The sequence below is a fragment of the Pinus tabuliformis genome, chromosome J (assembly GCF_031772625.1).
Source record: "Pinus tabuliformis cultivar Carrire ecotype Pingquan chromosome J, CPIR1, whole genome shotgun sequence".
Lineage (NCBI taxonomy): Eukaryota > Viridiplantae > Streptophyta > Pinopsida > Pinales > Pinaceae > Pinus > Pinus tabuliformis.
The window spans coordinates 539325416-539345630 of NC_142295.1; the positions used below are offsets into that span (position 1 = coordinate 539325416).

General features: G+C 32.3%; 1 pseudogene; it reads right to left on the minus strand.

Moving 5' to 3' along the window:
• Positions 1–1003: 1003 nt before the first annotated feature.
• Positions 1004–20215, minus strand: part of LOC149228142 (chaperonin CPN60-2, mitochondrial pseudogene) — a 61616-nt pseudogene continuing 42404 nt past the window's right edge.

Sequence of the window (20215 nt, forward strand, 5' to 3'; positions counted from 1 at the left end):
ATCTGCACATGTATTACACTTGTCTTTCATAGAAGGCTATATTTTGGGCAATGATTTCTCCTTTAATTTTCCAAGATGATTTCATAGAAAAGCTCAAATCACTTATGTTATTCTCAGGTAGTGTTTCTCTTGTTTTTCCTAGTTAGGATTTTTATTAACTCCAATATTGTAATTTGAAAGGGTTTCTTTCAATTTATTCTTCATTCCTTCCAGATATAAGACTATAATGGTTTCGTAGCTATGATGATTTGCTATGGCGACTTTGCGTAGAACGAAGGGTAAAATTATTTCTTTGTTTCCAAAAATAATTGGCATTGAAGGAATTAGAATATATGGTGGTTTCTCATTTCCTTAGTTAAGCACCAAAGGGTTTGATTCTTGAGAGGAAGAATGTCATTTACGTTCTTTCCATTTCTTTCTAGTTATCATTTTCCTTAGCATAATTATCATCATTTGGTGGAATAACAGTCTTTACAAGAGTTTGTATACTGAAATTAAGGTTCTAGCCAGAACATCGTATCAAAAATAATAATAATAATAATGTTTCATATTAGTTTACTCAATTTTAAAGTGTTATGAAGTCCATCATAAGTATTTCAACTTACTTCATTATATATGCTTGTCTACTTAAATTAAGTATACCATTCATTATTATTTTCATTAAAAAAACACCTCAAAAAGAAAAATTAAATACTATGTAATAGGTCTATATTCTTGTAACTGAAATCCTCATTTGATCCAAAAGTTACAAATAACTTAGTTTCTCTAATTTGTTCCATTGATTCCTCATTGGATCTGAGTTTCACATTCCTTGAAAGGATTGAACTGTCAAGAGGTTGTTGATTGGCTTGGCTACTTTATTAAATTTCTTGTATAGTTTCTTTTAACTATGCCTCTATAATGCTCTTCAACAAAATTCAGATAACTTGTTCTAATGTGAACGGTATGGTCTTTGAATAAATGGTATAATAATAAACACATGATTTCAAGAATAAAGAAGAAATTATTTGGCAACATCGTAGCCAAGGTCAAGATTATATTGCTCCAATAATTTCCATAAACCACTGCACCTTCAACATTGACATTTGTAACAATCGTATATGAGGCATCTTTAATGCATTCTCTATAATTTTCACTCCAATATTTTGGTCAAAGTTAGCAGTTTGGTGTTTTTCTAGCTCCTTTGTCGCATAAAGAAGAGCAATGCCACCTCCTGGCACAATACCTTCCTCTACTATTGCCTTAATGGAATTCAAGGAATTTGTAACTCTGTCCTTATTCTCCCCTACTTCTGCCTCACTAGTTCCACCAATCTTCATAACTGCAAATCCTCCTGAAATATTTTCCAACCTCTCCTAATACTTTTCCTTATCATAGTCTATTGTTTTGGCTTCAATTGTGGCCCAAATATACTAACATATTTCTTCTATAGCCTTCTTATCACCACACCCATCAAGAATAATAGCTTCATCCTTCGATAGAATTACCTTCTTTGTTGAACCAAACATATATGCTTCAACCTTTTCAAGATTCATGCCAAGTTCTTCTGTAATCATTTGATCACCAGTGAGTACATTAAGATCCTCCAAGTTGGATTTTATGTTTTATCCAAAATCTGGAGCTTTGATTGCATAGACCTTCACTCCAGCATGAATTTCATTTAGAATTAGGGTTACTAGTGCATCACTCTCTACATCCTTAGAAACAATCATAAGAGCTCTTTGCTTTTTCAAATCCAACTCCATTGCTCGAACAATTGTATTCCAATTTGAAATTTAGGCTTCATGTATTAGAATCAGAGGGTTCTCTAATTCACATTTTTGGGCCTTATCATTTGTGATAAAATACGAAGATATATAACCCCTGTCCAACTTCATTCCTTCAACAACCTCTAATTCATTGTACAATGTCTTCCCATCTGCAATAGTTATGACTCCCTCCTTGCCAACTTTTTCCATTGCTTTGGCAATCAGTTCACCAATTTCCCTTTCACCATTTGTTAAGATGGTGCCTACCTGTGAAATTTCCTCAGATGTGCTTATAATCCTTGCTTTACTTTTAAAATGTGCCACAACTACATCAATTTCCATGCTAATGCCCCATCTCAAGTACATTACATTCATCCCAACTACAAATGAATTACAAACTTCTGTGAATATTATATAAGGATGGTTGCACAGGTAGTGCCATCTCCTACAACATCATTTGTAGCATTGGAAACTTGCTTCACAAGACTTGCACCAACATTCTTTAACTTGTCACTGAACTCAATACTTTTTTCCACAATAACACCATCCTTTGTTACTTTTGGAGCACCATAAATTTATTCAATAACAACATTGCGACCCTTTGATCCCATTGTCACCTTTACAACATTTGCCAGTTGTTCCACACCTTGCAACATTGCAGCTCTAGATTCAACACCAAATTTGATATATTTTTCCTTACTTCCTTAATTTTCAGAATCGTTTTTTGGTGCAATGGGTTCTTTCTTCCTACCTTGTCATGACCTTCAAGATTAAACACTAGTATTGAATAAATGAATATGTATCTTTATGTTCTCTCTCCCATGAATCTTAGATTATTACTATAATTTTTCATTCGATTAGCCTAAGGCCTTATAATTAAGTTGTCTCCTTTGCAACCACTCTCCCAATAAACTTGAAACATGAGAGTTGCTTTGTTTGGTAGAAAAAATTGGGGTTCAGCTGGAATGTTGCTTTATATACTTTATAGACTGATTACCTAATCTTTATAGACTTTATTAACATTGGCAAGGACTTGTTACTTTGCATCCCTCTTGTTTGTCTTCTTTCCATCCATTTTTAATAAATGATATCCTATATCTTTAATTTTCAATAACTCTTAAAGTGAGTCACCTTTTACCATATTCATGGAAAACAACATACTTTTAAGAAAGAAGGATCTCTCCTTATTTGATTTTTCTTGTAACTCTTACAATCATGTTTATATTATATGAGAAACCTCACTATTTTTCACTTAATAAATAGCTTATTAATTATTAATTTTTTTATATGCATGATTATTTCATGTAATTGATATCAAAATCATCACATTTTAGGAAGGAAAAATCACTTTGTAGCTCTTACACCTTTTTACTAATAACCACTCTTAGTAAATAAGGATATAAAAAGAATAATTATCATTCACAATTTTTGGTGATAAAATTATTTCTATTAATTATAGGTTATTTTCCAAAATAAAGTTTCTTCCGGAATCTTAAAAAATATTTTGACACAATCAATTTGAACTAACCACTAAAAAATTATAAAATTTTATTTCAAAATGTGATATCACTATATCACCATCCAATTTCCTATTTGTAGTGGTAACTGAACACCATGAAAAACTATTCCACTAGATTAAAGTGCATGTCTATAATATCTCTTCACATCAAATTTATAAACTATCGTTTTAATAATTTTGCTTCAAATTGTATTGTTAGACTCTGAGTCCCTAGACATTCACAAAGTCCGAGACCACATAGATATGGGTTGCCAACCTTATCCTTGATGTGATGTTATCATAATCTAATGATGAGTTGTTAGTGAGATCTATATCTAGAATGGTCCAATTGATGCATTATAAATTCATATATTGAGATCAATATAATGAGCAATAGAATGACTTAAGTTCTTTTCCACCACTTTGATTGTCTTTTCTCACTCATGGCAATTCTTAACATGTTATTAGATTCTTTTAGTATAAGAGGTTTGTTATCTCATTATGGTAGTCATCCATGAGAGTGACGAAGAAAGTATGAGTATCAATCATCAACAAAGTGATCCATTGTGGTTGGAAGGAAGTTTGATTTTCAAAACAGACCAACAAATATTTTCCAATGCAGAGTTGTGATTATGAAGGTTTGTGGAAGAAGGAAATCATGGTTCCATGATCTAGTTTTCAAATCCCAAATGAAAATCGATGTATATAACAATAAGGAAATTCAGATCCATTGTTGATGTTATTACTCATGACAACATATAATGGCTATTGCATTATATTGCATTGAAATATGTATGAGCATCCTAATCTAGTAGCAAAAATGGTAAACCTTCAAGTGGTATAGTGATCTCATTTAGGATAGCAATAAAGCCACCTAATTTCATCTTTTAGCTATCAAAGTGGTGTTGGAAGGCAGGGAAGACATGTATGGCATGAACAGTGGCATAAGGTTGTAGTTCCTTAGTGTATGATGGCATCTAAGTGCAACACCAAATTTCTAGAATACCACCCATTGTGACTTGTAATGCACTCAAAGATACCATTTCATAACAACATTGATAATATGGTGTGGTGGTAGGGTGAGTATAATCCTCATATGTATTCTAATTCAACCTAGAATTTGGTTCCTGGATGTGAATGTTTTGACAATTTGGAGTTGTTTTCATGACAACCTCATCCTCATTACAATCCTGAACATTCCAAAGTTGAGGTTCCACATTAATCCTTCTCGGGGCCTCTTGGTATTTATATGTATCATCATCCATAATAATTGTTAATCCTATGTCTAGATTTAGATTTCATTACAGAATAATACTTTTGACTCTCATTCTCTATGTGGATTGTGTTGGGAATGTGTTATATTCTTTGTATGACTAGCTCCATGTTGATACAGTGTGTCGAGTGTGGCAGAGGGGGAGGGGGATGGAAAGGGGAAGATAAGCCTCCCTGTTGGGGGGTTTATAGGGGGGTGGTATTCCCACTACATGGGGTTCCATTTTTTTATTTAGGAGGGGGGTAGTTTTCCCCATGGTTTTGTGCATGGATTTCCACATGGTTTTACAAGTTTTACCCATGGTTTTGTAAATATGGTCAAAGGAATTATGGTTATATTCTAATCTAGGGTTGATGGATTGGGGGTTTATAAATTCTTTGGCATATATGTAATCTATTGTAATATTGAAAGGAAAACAATGAAAAATCAATTAGGTTTTCCTAGTTTTGGGTTACAGGAAAAAAATATTTGTGTATATTTTATGTGATTTCCATTTTATCCTTTATATTTTTTTTAAGAAATCTACAAATTGAACTATTTATTTTCCAATAACCTTTGAAGGGAATTAAGAGATAAATTCCTTCATGCAAATAGACCCTCACTTCAAAGTAAGTAGGGCTTAGGAGTCATCTCTAATTCCATCTCTTGGGTTGGTTTCAAATTTAGATGTTTTGCATGGGACTGAACCTTGGACTTAGTTGTTACAACAATTGTTCAATTTCACTTCTATATGAGATCTGTGGGGGTCTCTCACCTTTTGGTTGTAGTCTCTTTTAAATGGAGCACCTTCTCCATACTCAAATCAATCTCTAATTTGCAGTATAATGGGTTGGAATGGAGTATAGATTTGAAATATCTAAGTTTGGATATTTTACAAATCTTTTGCACATTTCATTGAGTAGCATAGTCCTCCATCAATAACATATTAAAATCAAGGACTAGGAAAGAGGCTTACTGTATTTCCCTTCTCCCACGCATTGATCATAAAGAATCACCAAACATGGAGTCATGAGTGGAGCATTGGTTGGGTGGGGGGGTGGGTCATAAGGGAGTGGCAGGGGGGTGATAACCCTTCCTGTTGGAGGGTTTATAGGGGGTGGTATCCCCCTTACATGGGGTTCCGTTTTTTTCTTTGGGAGGAGGGGGATTTTACCCATGGCTTTGTGCATGGCTTTGCACATGGCTTTATAGGTTTTACCCATGGTTTTGTATATCTAGCCGAAGGAACTATGGTTATATTCTAATCTAGGGTTAATGGATTGGGGGTTTATGAATGCTTTGGAATATATGTAATGTATTGTAATATTGAAATGAATATAATGAAAAATCAATTAGGTTTTCTCGGTTTTGGGTTACACGAGAAAAACATTTGTGTATATTTTATGTGATTTCCATTATATCATTTCTATTTTTTTTAAAGAAACCTACAAATTGAACGATTTAGTTTCCAATAACTTTTGAAGGGAATTAAGAGATAAATTCATTCATGCAAATAAGGACCCTCACTTCAAAGTAATTAGGGCTTAGGAGTCATCTATAATTCCATCTCTTGGATTGGTTTCAAATTTGGATGCTTTGCATGGGATTGAACCTTTGACCTAGTTGTTACAACAATTGTTCAATTTCACTTCTATATGAGATCTGTGGGGGTTCCTCACCTTTTGGTTGTAGTCTCTTTTAGATGGAACACCTTCTCCATACTCAAATCAAGCTCTAATTTGCAGTATAATGGGTTGGAATGGAGTATAGATTTGAAATATCTAAGTTTGGATATTTTATATATCTTTTGCCCATTTCGTTGAGTAGCATAGTCCTCCATCAACAACATATTAAAAGGAAGGACAAGGCAATAGGCTTATCATATTTCCCTTCTCCCACGTATTGATCATCAAGAATCACTAAACGTGGAGTCATGAGTGGAGCATAGTGGAGAAGAATCCAAAGCACACCATTTAAAAAGGTGAGTGTATGTTTTTTATAATTTTCTTTTACACATGAATAAGTATCATATGAAAAATGAATGAGCAAAGACATCAAGGACCAAGATTCAAAGGGTTGTTTTCAACAATCAGCTAAGAAATGATATAAGTTTCATGGTGATATTTTATTATATCTTTTTAAGTCATACATGTTAATTTCTAAGTGTGATTAATGAAGTATTTGGTGTGTAATGAAAATGATGAAAAGAGTGATGGTTATTTTGGTTTGAATAAGAGGTATAAGTAACACATCATTGTAAGAGGTACAAAATGTTTAATATAGAACTTGTTCAAAAAGCTTGTAAAAGCCTAATTATAGTACTGTGAAAGTAAAAAAGCAAGTTCAAATTTGTAGACATATCCTAGACCACCCCAAAATGGAATAAGGGGTCTAAGGATAGTGGTTCTTGTGTGCAATTGTGTAATATTTTGCACATGTGTCACTTTATTTTGTGTCTACTAGGTCAACCATTGTAAAAAAACTTTAGGGTGCATGATCAGTGGTACCAAACACCCTAAGGTGACATAAAATAAAGTGAGCATGACACATAAGCATACAATCTAGTGAGAAAGTACAAGCAAGAATGGAAAGTGAGCATGAGTAAAATGGGTAAAGGAGGAAATCATTTACAAAATGCATCTCAAGAATTCAAGGATTTTCAAGAGTAAAACCATGAATTGAAAAATCAAATTAAAGCACTTCAGTGAGAATGAAAATAGAAACAAAACAACATTGATCACATAGTTGATACACTACAATTGACAAATAATATTCAAAGTGATCATGAAGGATCAATTGATTGATGCACTTTAGATAAAATTAAGAGAAAAGCAAGATCAACTTGATGAAACATCTACAACTAAGATAGATGCAATTTGTGACATAGAGGACCTCATACAAAAGGCTAATGCAGTTTTGTGATATAATTGAACTCATCCATAATGTTGTTGCAAATTGTGACACAAAGGAGCTACTAGAGAAGATTGATGAAAAATATGGTAGAGAAAATATTATCCAAAATTTTGATGCAACATATGAAACAAATGAAATCTTGCAAATAGTTGACGTTCATTGATACAAAAGACCTGATGGAATCATATCATGAATTAATGAAGAAAACAATGAATGAAGATGAGTCACAAACATAGAATGATGGTAGCAGCAATAGAATTATTTGGGAAGAGATATAATGCAACAATTGACATGGATTGAGATATGACAAAGGAAATAGTTTTCATACTCTAAACTGGTTAATTTGTGAGCGCAAGACATCTTGAAGATGTCTATAATTTTGAAAACAAATTCCACCGTTGTTAAAGAAATGGTCACATGGTGAGAGAATTTTTTTTATTTATATCGTTATCTTCATTGTGGGAAGACAAATCACTTATCAAAAAAATATCGAAAGTATAAGAAAGAAAGAAAGACAGTTAATTATGGATGGATAAATTCTTGGAGATAGAATCTACAAGTAAATAAATTGCTCACCACCTTTTCAAGACAGAAGTAAAGATAGAGAAAAAGGAATAAAAGAAAAATACAAGAAGCTATCAAGAAATTGTTCTAAATGATTTTGGGCATGACCCAAATATATATATATATATATATATATATATATATATATATATATATATATATATATATATATATATATATATATATATATATATAATCAAATATGGTACTCTCCAAACGTCAAGGGGGGAGTACAATGATAAAAGAAAGTCTCACACACTTTTAATAGATGGAGTAAATTGATGAAATGAAGACGATTAATGGTAAACTAGAAATGACAACATTATTCAAATTAAATTGATTAATGGTTGTTGTACCCTGGAGACAACCTCTAGATGTAGGAGCTCAGTGCCTAAGACATTCACTAAAAGCTTGAGAAAAACTTTTAATGATTGTTCAAAGTAGTATGTTAAAGGATATAAAGAACATTATAGTTAAAAAACCTATCATTTACAACTAGAATGGCTAGGTCAATGAGGATAGTAGAGATTTAAATTAAAGAGTTGGTTAGAAGCAAAAAAGAGAAGATACATGGTTTAATAACTAGGGCACTTAAGAATCTTAGCTTCAAACCTATAGAAAGAATGATGAAAGGAACAAGAAACTAAGAATGAATTTATGGAAATGGTGGAGTACCCATTAATGGATTTAAATAAAAAAACAAGTACCATTCATGACAAGAAATCATGTGGGTAATCTTGATTTAAATAACCCTATTGCTACATACAGTTATCCTAGCAAAAGAAAAATATTTCATGAAATGGTAAACACATAGAAAGAATAACAATACTGCACCTTACCCAAAGTTGGAATCAAACTGGCCTTTTATTGAAAAAAATTTCTGAGAGACTTCATCATTATGTCATTATTTCAACTCCAAGACTCCAGCCTCCGAACCCCTTTTTGTCTCTCTGTTGGACTTTTATTTCCTCCCAGAATTAACTTCCTATGTCAATTACAAAACTAAATTTTTATAGTTAATGAAATTGTCTCTTTTCTTTAATATTTTTTTAAAGGGTTAAAATGAAAATAAAAATGAGTTGTTAAAAAGTGGACAACCAATGTCACAAAATTTTAATAAAATTTAAATGGAAAATTCTTCCAGTACGTTTCTTATATAGGGTGTGATAATCACATTCTCTGCATTGAATTACATCACCTAGCTGTAGTGAACCCTCCACGATTTCCACAAATGTAACTTATGGGTTCAACCATTGTAGGACCATCCATGATAGTTTAAAGCCTAAACAAGAGCGAGATTGTATTATAAACGAAGACTTGGTAGTTGCATATTATAGAAACAATTGTGAATGTTTGGTGGGAGCTCTGTGTGTGAATATATAAAATTATTCTAGCATTTCTCCATTCATAGCAATCATAGATGACAACTCGAAGCTTTGACCCCAATGACTAGTCAAACTAGTCAAAAGTGCCAAAGATATTGTTCTGCATCAACTTTTATACTATGTTTACATTACATTTCATGGATTTTGTTTAATACATAAAAATAAAAATAAAAACATATATCGCCGCGTTCGAAATGAGGTGGATAATGGTACATGCCCCAAGAATAAAACCATTGATGGTTTTGTGGAAACCAAAACAACTCTGCGGGATCCCATATATATATATATATATATATATATATATATATATATAGAGAGAGAGAGAGAGAGAGAGAGAGAGAGAGAGAGAGAGAGAGAGAGCACAATGATAAAAGAAAGTCTCACACACTTTTAATAGATGGAGAAAATTGATGAAATGAAGACGATTAGTGGTAAACTAGAAACCACCACATTATTCAAATCAAATTGATTAATGGTTGTTGTACTCTGGAGACAACCTCTAGATGAAGGAGGTCTGTGCCCATGACATTCACTAAAATCTTGAGAAAAACTTTTAATGATTGGTTGGTGCAGGATGATAAAGGATTTAATGAACATTATAGTTCAAAAACCTATCATTTTCCCCCAAAATAGCTAGGCCAATGAGGATTATAGAGCTTTAAATTAAAGAGATGGTTAGAAGCAAAAAGAGAAGAGACATGGTTTAATAACGCAGACACTTAAGAACCTTAGCTTTAAACCTATAGAAAGAATGATGAAAGGAACAAGAAACTAAGAATGAATTTCTAGAAATGGTGATGTGCCCATTAAGGGATTTAAATAAAAAAAATGAGTACCATTATGACAAACAATCATGTGGGTAAATTCATAATATTGATTTAAATAACCCTATTGCTACATACACTTATCCCATAATCAGGAAAACATTTAATGCAATGGTAAACACACAAAAATAATAACAATATTGCAACTTTCCCAAAGCTGGAATCAAAATTGCCTTTTATTGATAAAAATTCTAAGACACTTCATCATTACATCATTATTTCAAATCCAAGACTCCCAACCTCCGAACCCCCTTTTTATCTCTATGTTGGACTTTTATTTCCTCCTAGAATTAACTGCCTATGTCAATTACAAAACTGGCTTTTTATAGTTAATCGAATTGTCTATTTTATTTAATATTTTTTTGAAGGGCTAAAATGAAAATAAAAATGAGTTGTTAAAACATGGAAAACCCATATTAAAATTTGTAATAAAATTTAATTGGACAATTCTTCTAGTATGTTTTTTATATAGGGTGCGCTAACCACATTCTCTACATTGAATTACATCGCCTGGTTGTAGTAAATTCTCAGCTCCATAGTTTCCACAAATGTAACATATGGGTTCAAGCATTGCAGGACCATCCATGGTAGCTTAAAGCCTGAACAAGAGTGGGATCGTATTATAAATCAAGACTTGGTAGTTGCATATTGCAGAAACAACTTTAAATGTTTGGTGGGAGCTCTGTGTGTGAATATATCAAAGTATTCTAACATTTCTCCATTCATAGCAATCATAGATGACTTGAAGATTTGACCTTAATGACTAGTCAAACTAGCCGGAAATGCCAAAGATCTTGCTCTGTGTCGACTTGTATACTATGTTTACATTACATTTCATGGCTTTTATTTAATCCATCAAATAAAAAACACCTATATCGCCACGTTCGAAATGAGGTGGAGAATGGTACAAGGCCCAAGAATAAAACCATTGATGGTTCTGTGAAAACAAAAACAACTCCGCGGGATCCCATATATATATATATATATATATATATATATATATATATATATATATATATATATATATATATTCAAAGATGATACTCTTCAAACCTCAAGGGGGGTAGCACAATGATAAAAGAAAGTCTCACACACATTTAACAGATGGAGTAAATTGATGAAATGAAGATGATTAGTGGTAAACTAGAATCCACCACATTATTCAAATTAAATTAATTAATGGTTGTTGTGTTGTGGAGACAACCTCTGGTTGTAGGAGGTTAGTTCCCAAAACATTCACTACAATATTGAGAAAAAAAATTAATGATTGGTCAAAGCATGATCATAAAGAATGTAATGAAGATTCTAGTTCAAATACCTATCATTTACAACCAAAATGGCTAGGCCAATTAGGATTATAGAGCTTTAAATTAAAGAGATGGTTAGAAGAAAAAAGAGAAGATACATGGTTTAATAACATAAACACTTCAGAATCTTAGCTTTAGACCTATAGAAAGAATGATGGAAGGAATAAGAAACTAAGAATGAATTTATGGAAATGGTGGAGTACCCATTAAGAAATTTAAATAATAATACAAAATGAGTAACATTTATGAAAAACAATCATGTGGGTAAATTCATAATATTGATTTAAATAACCCTATTGTTGCATACACTTATCCCAACAAAATAAAAACATTTAATGAAAGTAAACAAATAGAAAGAATAACAATGCTACAACTTGGCCCAACGCTGGGATCAAACTAGCCTTTTATTGACAAAATTTCTGAGAGACTTCATCAGTACGTCATTATTTCAACTCTAAGACTTCCATCCTCTAAACCCCTTTTTATCTCTTTGCTAGACTTTTATTTCCTCCCAGAATTCACTGCCTATGTCAATTACAAAACTGACTTTTTATAGTTAATGAAATTGTCTTTGTTCTTTAAAAGAAATTTAAAGAGTTAAAATGAAAATAAAAGTGAGTTGTTAAACCCATATTACAAAATTTTAATAAAATTTAATTGGACAATTCTTCTAGTACATTCTCTACATTGAATTACATAGCCTGGTTGTAGTGAATTTTCAGCTCCACGGTCTCCACAAATGTAACTTATGGGTTCAATCATTGCAAGACCATCCATGATAGCTTAAACCCTGAACAAAAGTGGGATCATATTGTAAACAAAGAATTGGTAGTTACATATTGCAAAAACAACTTCTAATGCTTAGTGGGAGCTCTGTGTGTGAATATATCAAAGTCTTCTAACATTTCTCCATTCATAGAAATCATAGATGACTCGAATCTTTGACCCCAATGACTAGTCAAACTAGCGGAAAGTGCCAAAGATCTTGTTCTGCATCAACTTTTATACTATGTTTTCATTACATTTCATGGCTTTTGTTTAACCCATCGAATAAAAAACATATATATGGCCACGTTCGAAATGAGGTGGAGAATGGTACAGGCCCCGAGAATAAAACCATTGATGGTTTTGTGTAAACCAAAACAATTCTGCAAGATCCCCTTTGGCAGTTTCAAAAATGATGGGGGTACCCACCGCATCCAATTTCCACCATTGATTCTGTGTGATGGTGGATTTTGTAATACAATTTATGCAGGACCCCTTGTGAAGATTTGATGGGCCTGAAGGTCCTGCATACCATTGGTTTAGACGAAAAATATTAGCCGTCGTTGATTCATTCCAGCAGTTGCACGAGGTGTAACTTGGTTCTTCTTTTAAGAGATTAGCCCATGTCAAGTCCCGTAATATTGTACAAGGCTATTTTAATGTATTTAATTTTCTCTAGACATTTGTTTGTGTCGAAAATTGTAACAACATCACTCGATCATTGTTGATTATAAACGTTTTATCCTCTTGTTAAAATGGTCTTCATATTGATCTAAGAAGGCACAATTTCCATGGGTTTTGAAAATGTCTATTTGACTAAATGAGGTTCCATGCTCAATAAGTTGTAGCGGAACCTTGCCTTTAGCTCGATATTCATCATAAGGTTGGAGAACATGAACTCCATTAATTTCCCAAAGAAGTTTGTAATGAAGTCGCTGCTCCTCAGAGTTTATCCCCATAGTAATTTTGTTCTCATTTCATTTGCACCTTTAGTAGTTTCTAACAAAAGATTAAGAACTCCACTCACTGATTGCGCTGCTACTCTATTTATACCTTTTCCAACACCTCAAACAAAATCCTCTACACAAGACGATCTAGCACCTTCAAGTGGATTTTTATGGAGTCTTCTAACGAGGCGAAGGAATTGCACAAACAGCCAAAAGTGGCCGGAATCCGAACAAAATAATTTCAAAAAATCTTATAGAGGCAGTGTTTGAATCATGTTTTTGATGGTGGAAATGGATTCAACACCATCAAAAACGTCTAGGACACCTAAATTTTTTAAGTTTGACAACTATAACTTGGATTTAAAAAAATCCTTGCCAGATTTTCTCTAAATATAACCAGAATTTCCATAACTTTCCGGGCAACTCCTCCACCTCGTTAGACTATGACGATTTTTATAAACTTCTTAGTCATTGATAGCGCAACAACACCTTTGCTCGTGTTCCCATGTGTACTTCTCGTGTTTCCAATAACATTGAAACCATAAAACAATTGAAGTGGTTGACTAAAAATATCTTTGCAAATATTTTAAATGGTTCTAGAAATTAACACACTCTAGCACATGCAAATATCTTCAAGTATACAAGGTGTGAAGGGAACAAGCATGTTCTCAGTGTTACCCAATGCAATCATTGTGTTCCAAGAAACCACTATCTTTTGGCATTTATTACATGATAATTTATTCTATTGCGTCTATGAATAGTAGTAGATTTTTCCTCTTTGAAAACTCGAGATGCCCATAACCCTTGATTTCCCCAAACACATGGAAAATTATGACTTGATCTCTCTCTGAATTACTGGAATAAATTTTGAGAAGCTTTAGCATCGTCTTTGAGAACATTTGACCTTATACAATAAAAAGAAATACGAAATTGAATTTGTCCAGCTAGGTATGCTAGTTGACTCCTTAATTAGAATAAAGTGAATTGTGTCATTGAGTCTCTTATTATCTTCGCAACATGGATAATATCATCAACAAGCAAGTCATTTGGAATCAATTCTGTAACTTGAAGTGCCATAGTCTTTGTCACTACTTTTATTGTTAGCCCATGCTCCACTGTAAATGTTTCTTTGATTCAATCTATTTCAAACTGGTAAATTGAGCCTCCCATTGTAAAGATACAAGGTTTCAAAGATGGTTTGATGCAACCATCAATAAAGCTAATGTCCTTCATTTGGAAAAGAAGGTCCTCAAACATAATGGCAAATTCAATCCTCTTAAACATCATCTAGTTTTTGTAGATATCTTCAGTTACGTATCTTTGGAAGGCTTCTAGTGAGCACAATTAAATCAATGGAAACTCACATAGAACTTTCATTGATCCTTAACAATGATGATAAAACCTTATTTTGACTGAGCGAAGATTGGAGGAATCGGTCCACTTTCGAATAGTTGTAATTATTTTTGAAAGAATTTCAAAAGCATACTTCCCACATGGACCGTGGGTGGATGTAATACATAAATGATATATTATTGATTTCATTCAACTATTTGATGATTAGTTGGACCACTTGGGAGGTCTTGGGCCTTGACTGTTGGCCTACGATATACGCAATTGTTGGCCTATGATATACACAATTATTCAAACTTGAGATCAAAACATTCTAATATTTTTATATTTTGTCTATGGATTGGGAAAATTTGAGTCGACAATTGCTCTCTTTTAACCTTCTCCATAATGTATCTCTCTATCAGCTTTGATGAATGTTGTCTAGGCACTTTTGAGAAACTCCAAACCACTTTTGAAAATAATTAAATATGTTGTGATATAGGGTGAGATAACTCTTTTAAAATACAATTTAGGAGGATCATGAAATTCTTATAGATGGATCATCATCTGGATTTTCTAGCTAAGATCACTTTTAGACTTTCCAGAAGTACATTTTTTATGCAATTTTGGTTCCTTGTTGAAGTTTCCTTGAAGAGACCTTGAACATTTTTTCCTTGTATACTTTTGTTGCAACATCAGTCATCTAAAACCACCTCATTGTTCAAGTAAAAATGATTAGTAGTAAACCAAAAATCACCACATTATTCAAAGCAGATTGGTTAGTGGTCATCTAAAAACCATCACATTATTTAAAGAAAATTGGATAGTGGTAAACCATAAACCCCCAATATCCAGGGAATGTGGTTAGTGCTCAACCAGGAAAACCACCAAATGAAGTGAAGATGGTTATTGGTCAACCAACAAAACCACTACCCAAAGAATCCAAAGCCCCAACTTGGATCCTTTTTAGAATGAACTATTGAAAAACTTGTCACCTTGAACATAATAGGGGGGGATATTAGATATTGTAATTCAAAATTCCACATCAATAAAAATTCAGTCAACATTTAGGAATTCCAACATATCTATTGATATCCTCATCAACAATCGTTTTAGTTTTTCATTGGGAATTTTTAAACATAGCAGTTGTTCACTTCTAGATATTTGTGGTTTTTTAGGAAAATCTTCATTGAGCTTAGTTCAATAGTTTTGGATTGAAGATGACAAAAGTACAATTATACATAATTGTTATTGAGGGGGGAATACACTATGAATCCCTAGACAATCACAAATTCTGAGACCACATTGACATGAGTTGTAAACCTTATCCTTGATGAGGTGTTATCATGTTCCACTGATGAGTTATCAGTGAGATCTAAATCTAGAATGGTATAATTGATGAATTATAAATTCATATCTTGAAATCACTACAATGAGTATTTAGAATAACTTAAAACCTTTTCCTCCACTTTTGTAACATCCCTAAATTTCATACAAAAAAAAAATCTTTTTCAATATAATTACATCACCCGTCAATAATTACTATCTGTATTATTCAGTTTAAATCTAATGGAAGAAAATATTTCTCCTCAATATTCATAAGCTTGTTGTTACTTTCTTTCCCTAATTTCAAGAAATCCTTGACCTTGTCCAATGATCCCATTTGTCTCTCCAATATATTTATGGTACCTATTTGTCTCTTAGATAATTTAATCATTTATCCCTTTAATGGTGTCATATATATATATATATGACTAGATATGTATAAAAGTATATATACACATAAATATTATTGTTCTGCTTTGCATTTATCCTTCCAATATCAAAATTTGGTTTATATCTCCCACTATGTGGTATTCAACTTTTCAAACAATAAATAAATATATATATATATATATATATATAAAAGAAACTACACAACATCATTATCATCCCTTTTAATAACTCGTTATCCAAGCATAGATCCACAACCATATCACGTCGAGCTCCTTTTCCATCACAATGATATCACTATGGTGAATTTGGTTAATATACAACTTTCGATAATTTGGATAACTTGGGAGATGTGGGATATAATTGTCATGGTTTCATTGTTGCCACACAATGGTATTCCATAAGAACCAACTAAGTGTGGCCCATGTGACTTCACGTTATTTTTTTTTCCCACGAATTTTCGACGATGGTGATCTCAGTGTTGATTCCAATGGTGGAAATAATTTGGGGAATTTTCGAGGGATAAAACTCTTACCATTTACAGTCATTTGGTCATTCTTCATTTTTTCGTTTGTGAGACCAGAGCGTCGCTCCACCTAGTGACCATTTGAGAGTTTTGGAGTCAGTACCTTACTCAAATTTACTACAGGTGCTCCTCGTAACATATGTTAGGTATTATGTCGTTCACACTATATATCGTTGCTGGTAATTTATAGTCATAACTCTCATCTAGAGTGTTATCTCTTCCTTCATTCATAGGGTCATTTTCCTTATATATTTTTGCATTTCATTGCAAGGCGTGGGTCAATGTATCCTCTTGTTGATTTTCCTTTGAGTTAAAATGTCAATTAGAAAGAGATTTCATAATTTCACCTCCGTTCTAGGTAATGAAGAATTTGTTTATTTTAATCTTCGTTCATTAATTTCAAATGCAACGAACCAAGGTTAATCTCCTAATTTACCCCATGTCTTTCACGGGTAAGGGCGTACTCTAGTTTACTTATGTAATGCAAGCAATTGAGTTTTCATTTTGCGTTTAATGAAAAGTATAAGAATTCTTTTCCCATCTTGGAATTGCCTTAAAATTAAAAGTTGTTGTCTTGTAAGGGATTCCATTTTTGTCTAATGTAAAAACCCATTTTTTGTTCATTTGTTTATAGGAACTCATACAATGATTCTTTCTACACTTACTCTTTACTGAATGACAAGTAATTTAACTCCCTTTTATGAAATTTACAAGTGCTCATTCAATTGAGGAAAATCAAACCCTTCTTAAATTTTCCACAGGGAAATTGGATTTTTCCCTCCTCTATCATTTTTATAGTTCATTGGTGAACTATAATGACTATTTCTACTAAGGCCATGCATGGCTAGCGCAGAGAGATGATTATCTCAAAAAACTTTCTTTGGCCTTCTACTATGTTTTTCCCTTCGTTTTTGTATGAATCATTTCCATTCTCCATAACACAATTGATAAAGTCATATTATGCATATCAAGGTTTGAGGAGAAAACTAGGTGTGTACCCATACAAGGTAAGACTCTTCTCTGTTTTATTTTGGTTCCTTATATATCATGTCTTTATTATTTGATAGTTCGACTAATCTCATTCATTGGTTGGGACCTATCCTTGGTTGAAGATATGCTTTATGCATGGGATGGATGTTGGTTCAAATTATATCATGGATTTACTTCTTAACTCAACCTTGACTTCGAATCATTTCGTTGGATATAGGTTAGCTCTATTCAAATCACTCTTACTTGGTTTGAACCTCTCATGGCACACAACATGAATTGGATGTGCCTTTCATAACCCAAACAAGGTTATTCTGCTTTTGCTTTTCAAACCCTGCAGGGTTATTATCTGTTTAATTGTATCCTTATGCTTTGTCAATTGTAAACATTAAATTGCGTTCAGGCTATATACTTATTCTTTCGATTAAATAGTTTTAATTTATTCTCTTTTGTAGAATTATCCATCCAATGGATTTCAACACTTGTACATATGCTAGGTAAGCATATAAAAGAATATAGTGGATTTTCCTTTTCTCTTTACTATAAATGGTCGTACATGTTTATATGTTGCACTAGTAGATGAGTATATTTTTACTTTATGTAATAAGGTTTCACCAGAATTTCTAATTCTACTAGACTTGAATTATGCTTTTCCTTTGTGTTATTTGACATTAGCACTATTACTATTTCAGTATAGTATTGTTACTCTAGTTGTAGCACTATAGTTCTCCTTCTTGGTTACAGTGGTATTCGATAGAATTGATGTATTATCTCTTTTATTCTATAATGTAAAGGACTTGATCCTAAAGGCTTTTATGATTGTATTTCTTTATAAACCGAATTATTAACGAAATCAACTAAAGAACACTACTTCATTTAACCATTTACCCAGTCAATAAAGGTTACAAATATCCATAGTACTATTCATTTAATGCTAGTTTTATAGGAGGACTTAGAAAACTCCTCTCATACTAAAATACTGTGTAAGCATACAATTTTATTTATACCTAACCCACAAACATAATAAAATATTTATCCAATTCGAATATATTGAGTATTCCATGTTTCCTTACCGGAAAAGGTAATTTAATTTCCATTGCATAGACCTTTCTCTTCGTATTGGTTTAGGTAGGGTATGAACAGTCTAGCCTAGGTTTACAAGAATATATTTTAATTCCTTTTTACTTATAGTATACCTTCAAATATTTCATATGCTCTGAGAGTTTTATCCGCTCAACTAAGTATATCTTATTATGAGAATTTCTAATGATAGAATGAGAAGGACTAATTTTCTAATATATATATATTATTGATTTTAATTCAATAATCCTACAATATAATTTATTGCAGGTCTATGCTAGACTTATGCTCTTTCATTTCTGAAAAATAATACTTCTAGCAGAGTTCATATGATTATTTGAACTCTGCACAGTTTAGAATTTACAACACACTAATTCTAATATATCTAACAAAAGATATGAACACTATGCATGCCTTAATTACCTCGTTCTCCAATCTAAGTACTAATCCATAATATAATATCACAGGTCTAATCATAATAAGATACTTTAATAATTATTTATTTTATGCGTGTATATATTATTTTGTATATATATAGCTCTTTTCTCCCACATTCATTTACTCATATAAGACTTAGAACAATCACATATCTCATCAAATTTATTTCTTAAAATAGTTATGATATGCCGACATATTGTAACACATACAATTAATTCTATGCATTCAACATTCACTTTGTACTATCACTATACATCATTAAACAGTTTCAGAATAAACATGTAGAACATAAACAAAATTTCATTTAACTGTAATTAATTCTTGGGGAATATTTGTGAAAAGATCACATTCCACTCAACCATGAATTGTATCCAACAATTCCCCTTGAGCTAAGACCACCTTGCCTTCAAGAATCAACAACCTTCTTGGGTTCCTAAGTGGTTTTCTTATAGATTCTTCCTAGAAAATTTTTAGCAGTGTCCTGCTTTAAGGTATGACATCCTTTTGCCTAGGCCTTTTTGTTTTAATTTGAGGAAAATATTATTTTCTTTTTCTTTAAAGATCACCTTTCTCTTCCGCTGTGCTTGATTCCTCTTTTTGCCGAACTTAGCATTTATTTCTAGCTAAGTAGTTAACATAACCTTTCTCTCTTGTTATGTTAATATATTTAACAACTTTGTTCTAGGGATTTTAATGAGACTTTTAGGGAAGCTCCACCATGTGGACTTTAACCACTTTACAACTTTTCATGAGTTGGCAATAAGTTTCTAATACTCTAGTGCTCTTTCTTGAATATTTCCAAACAAATTATTTATTAATTCAATAAAATAAAATATAAATATATCATCACATAGTTTCTATACTATATTCCATAGCCATTAAGTCCAACAATAATTTATAAGTCTACAAATATCCATGTCTAAAAAAGCAAGACATAGG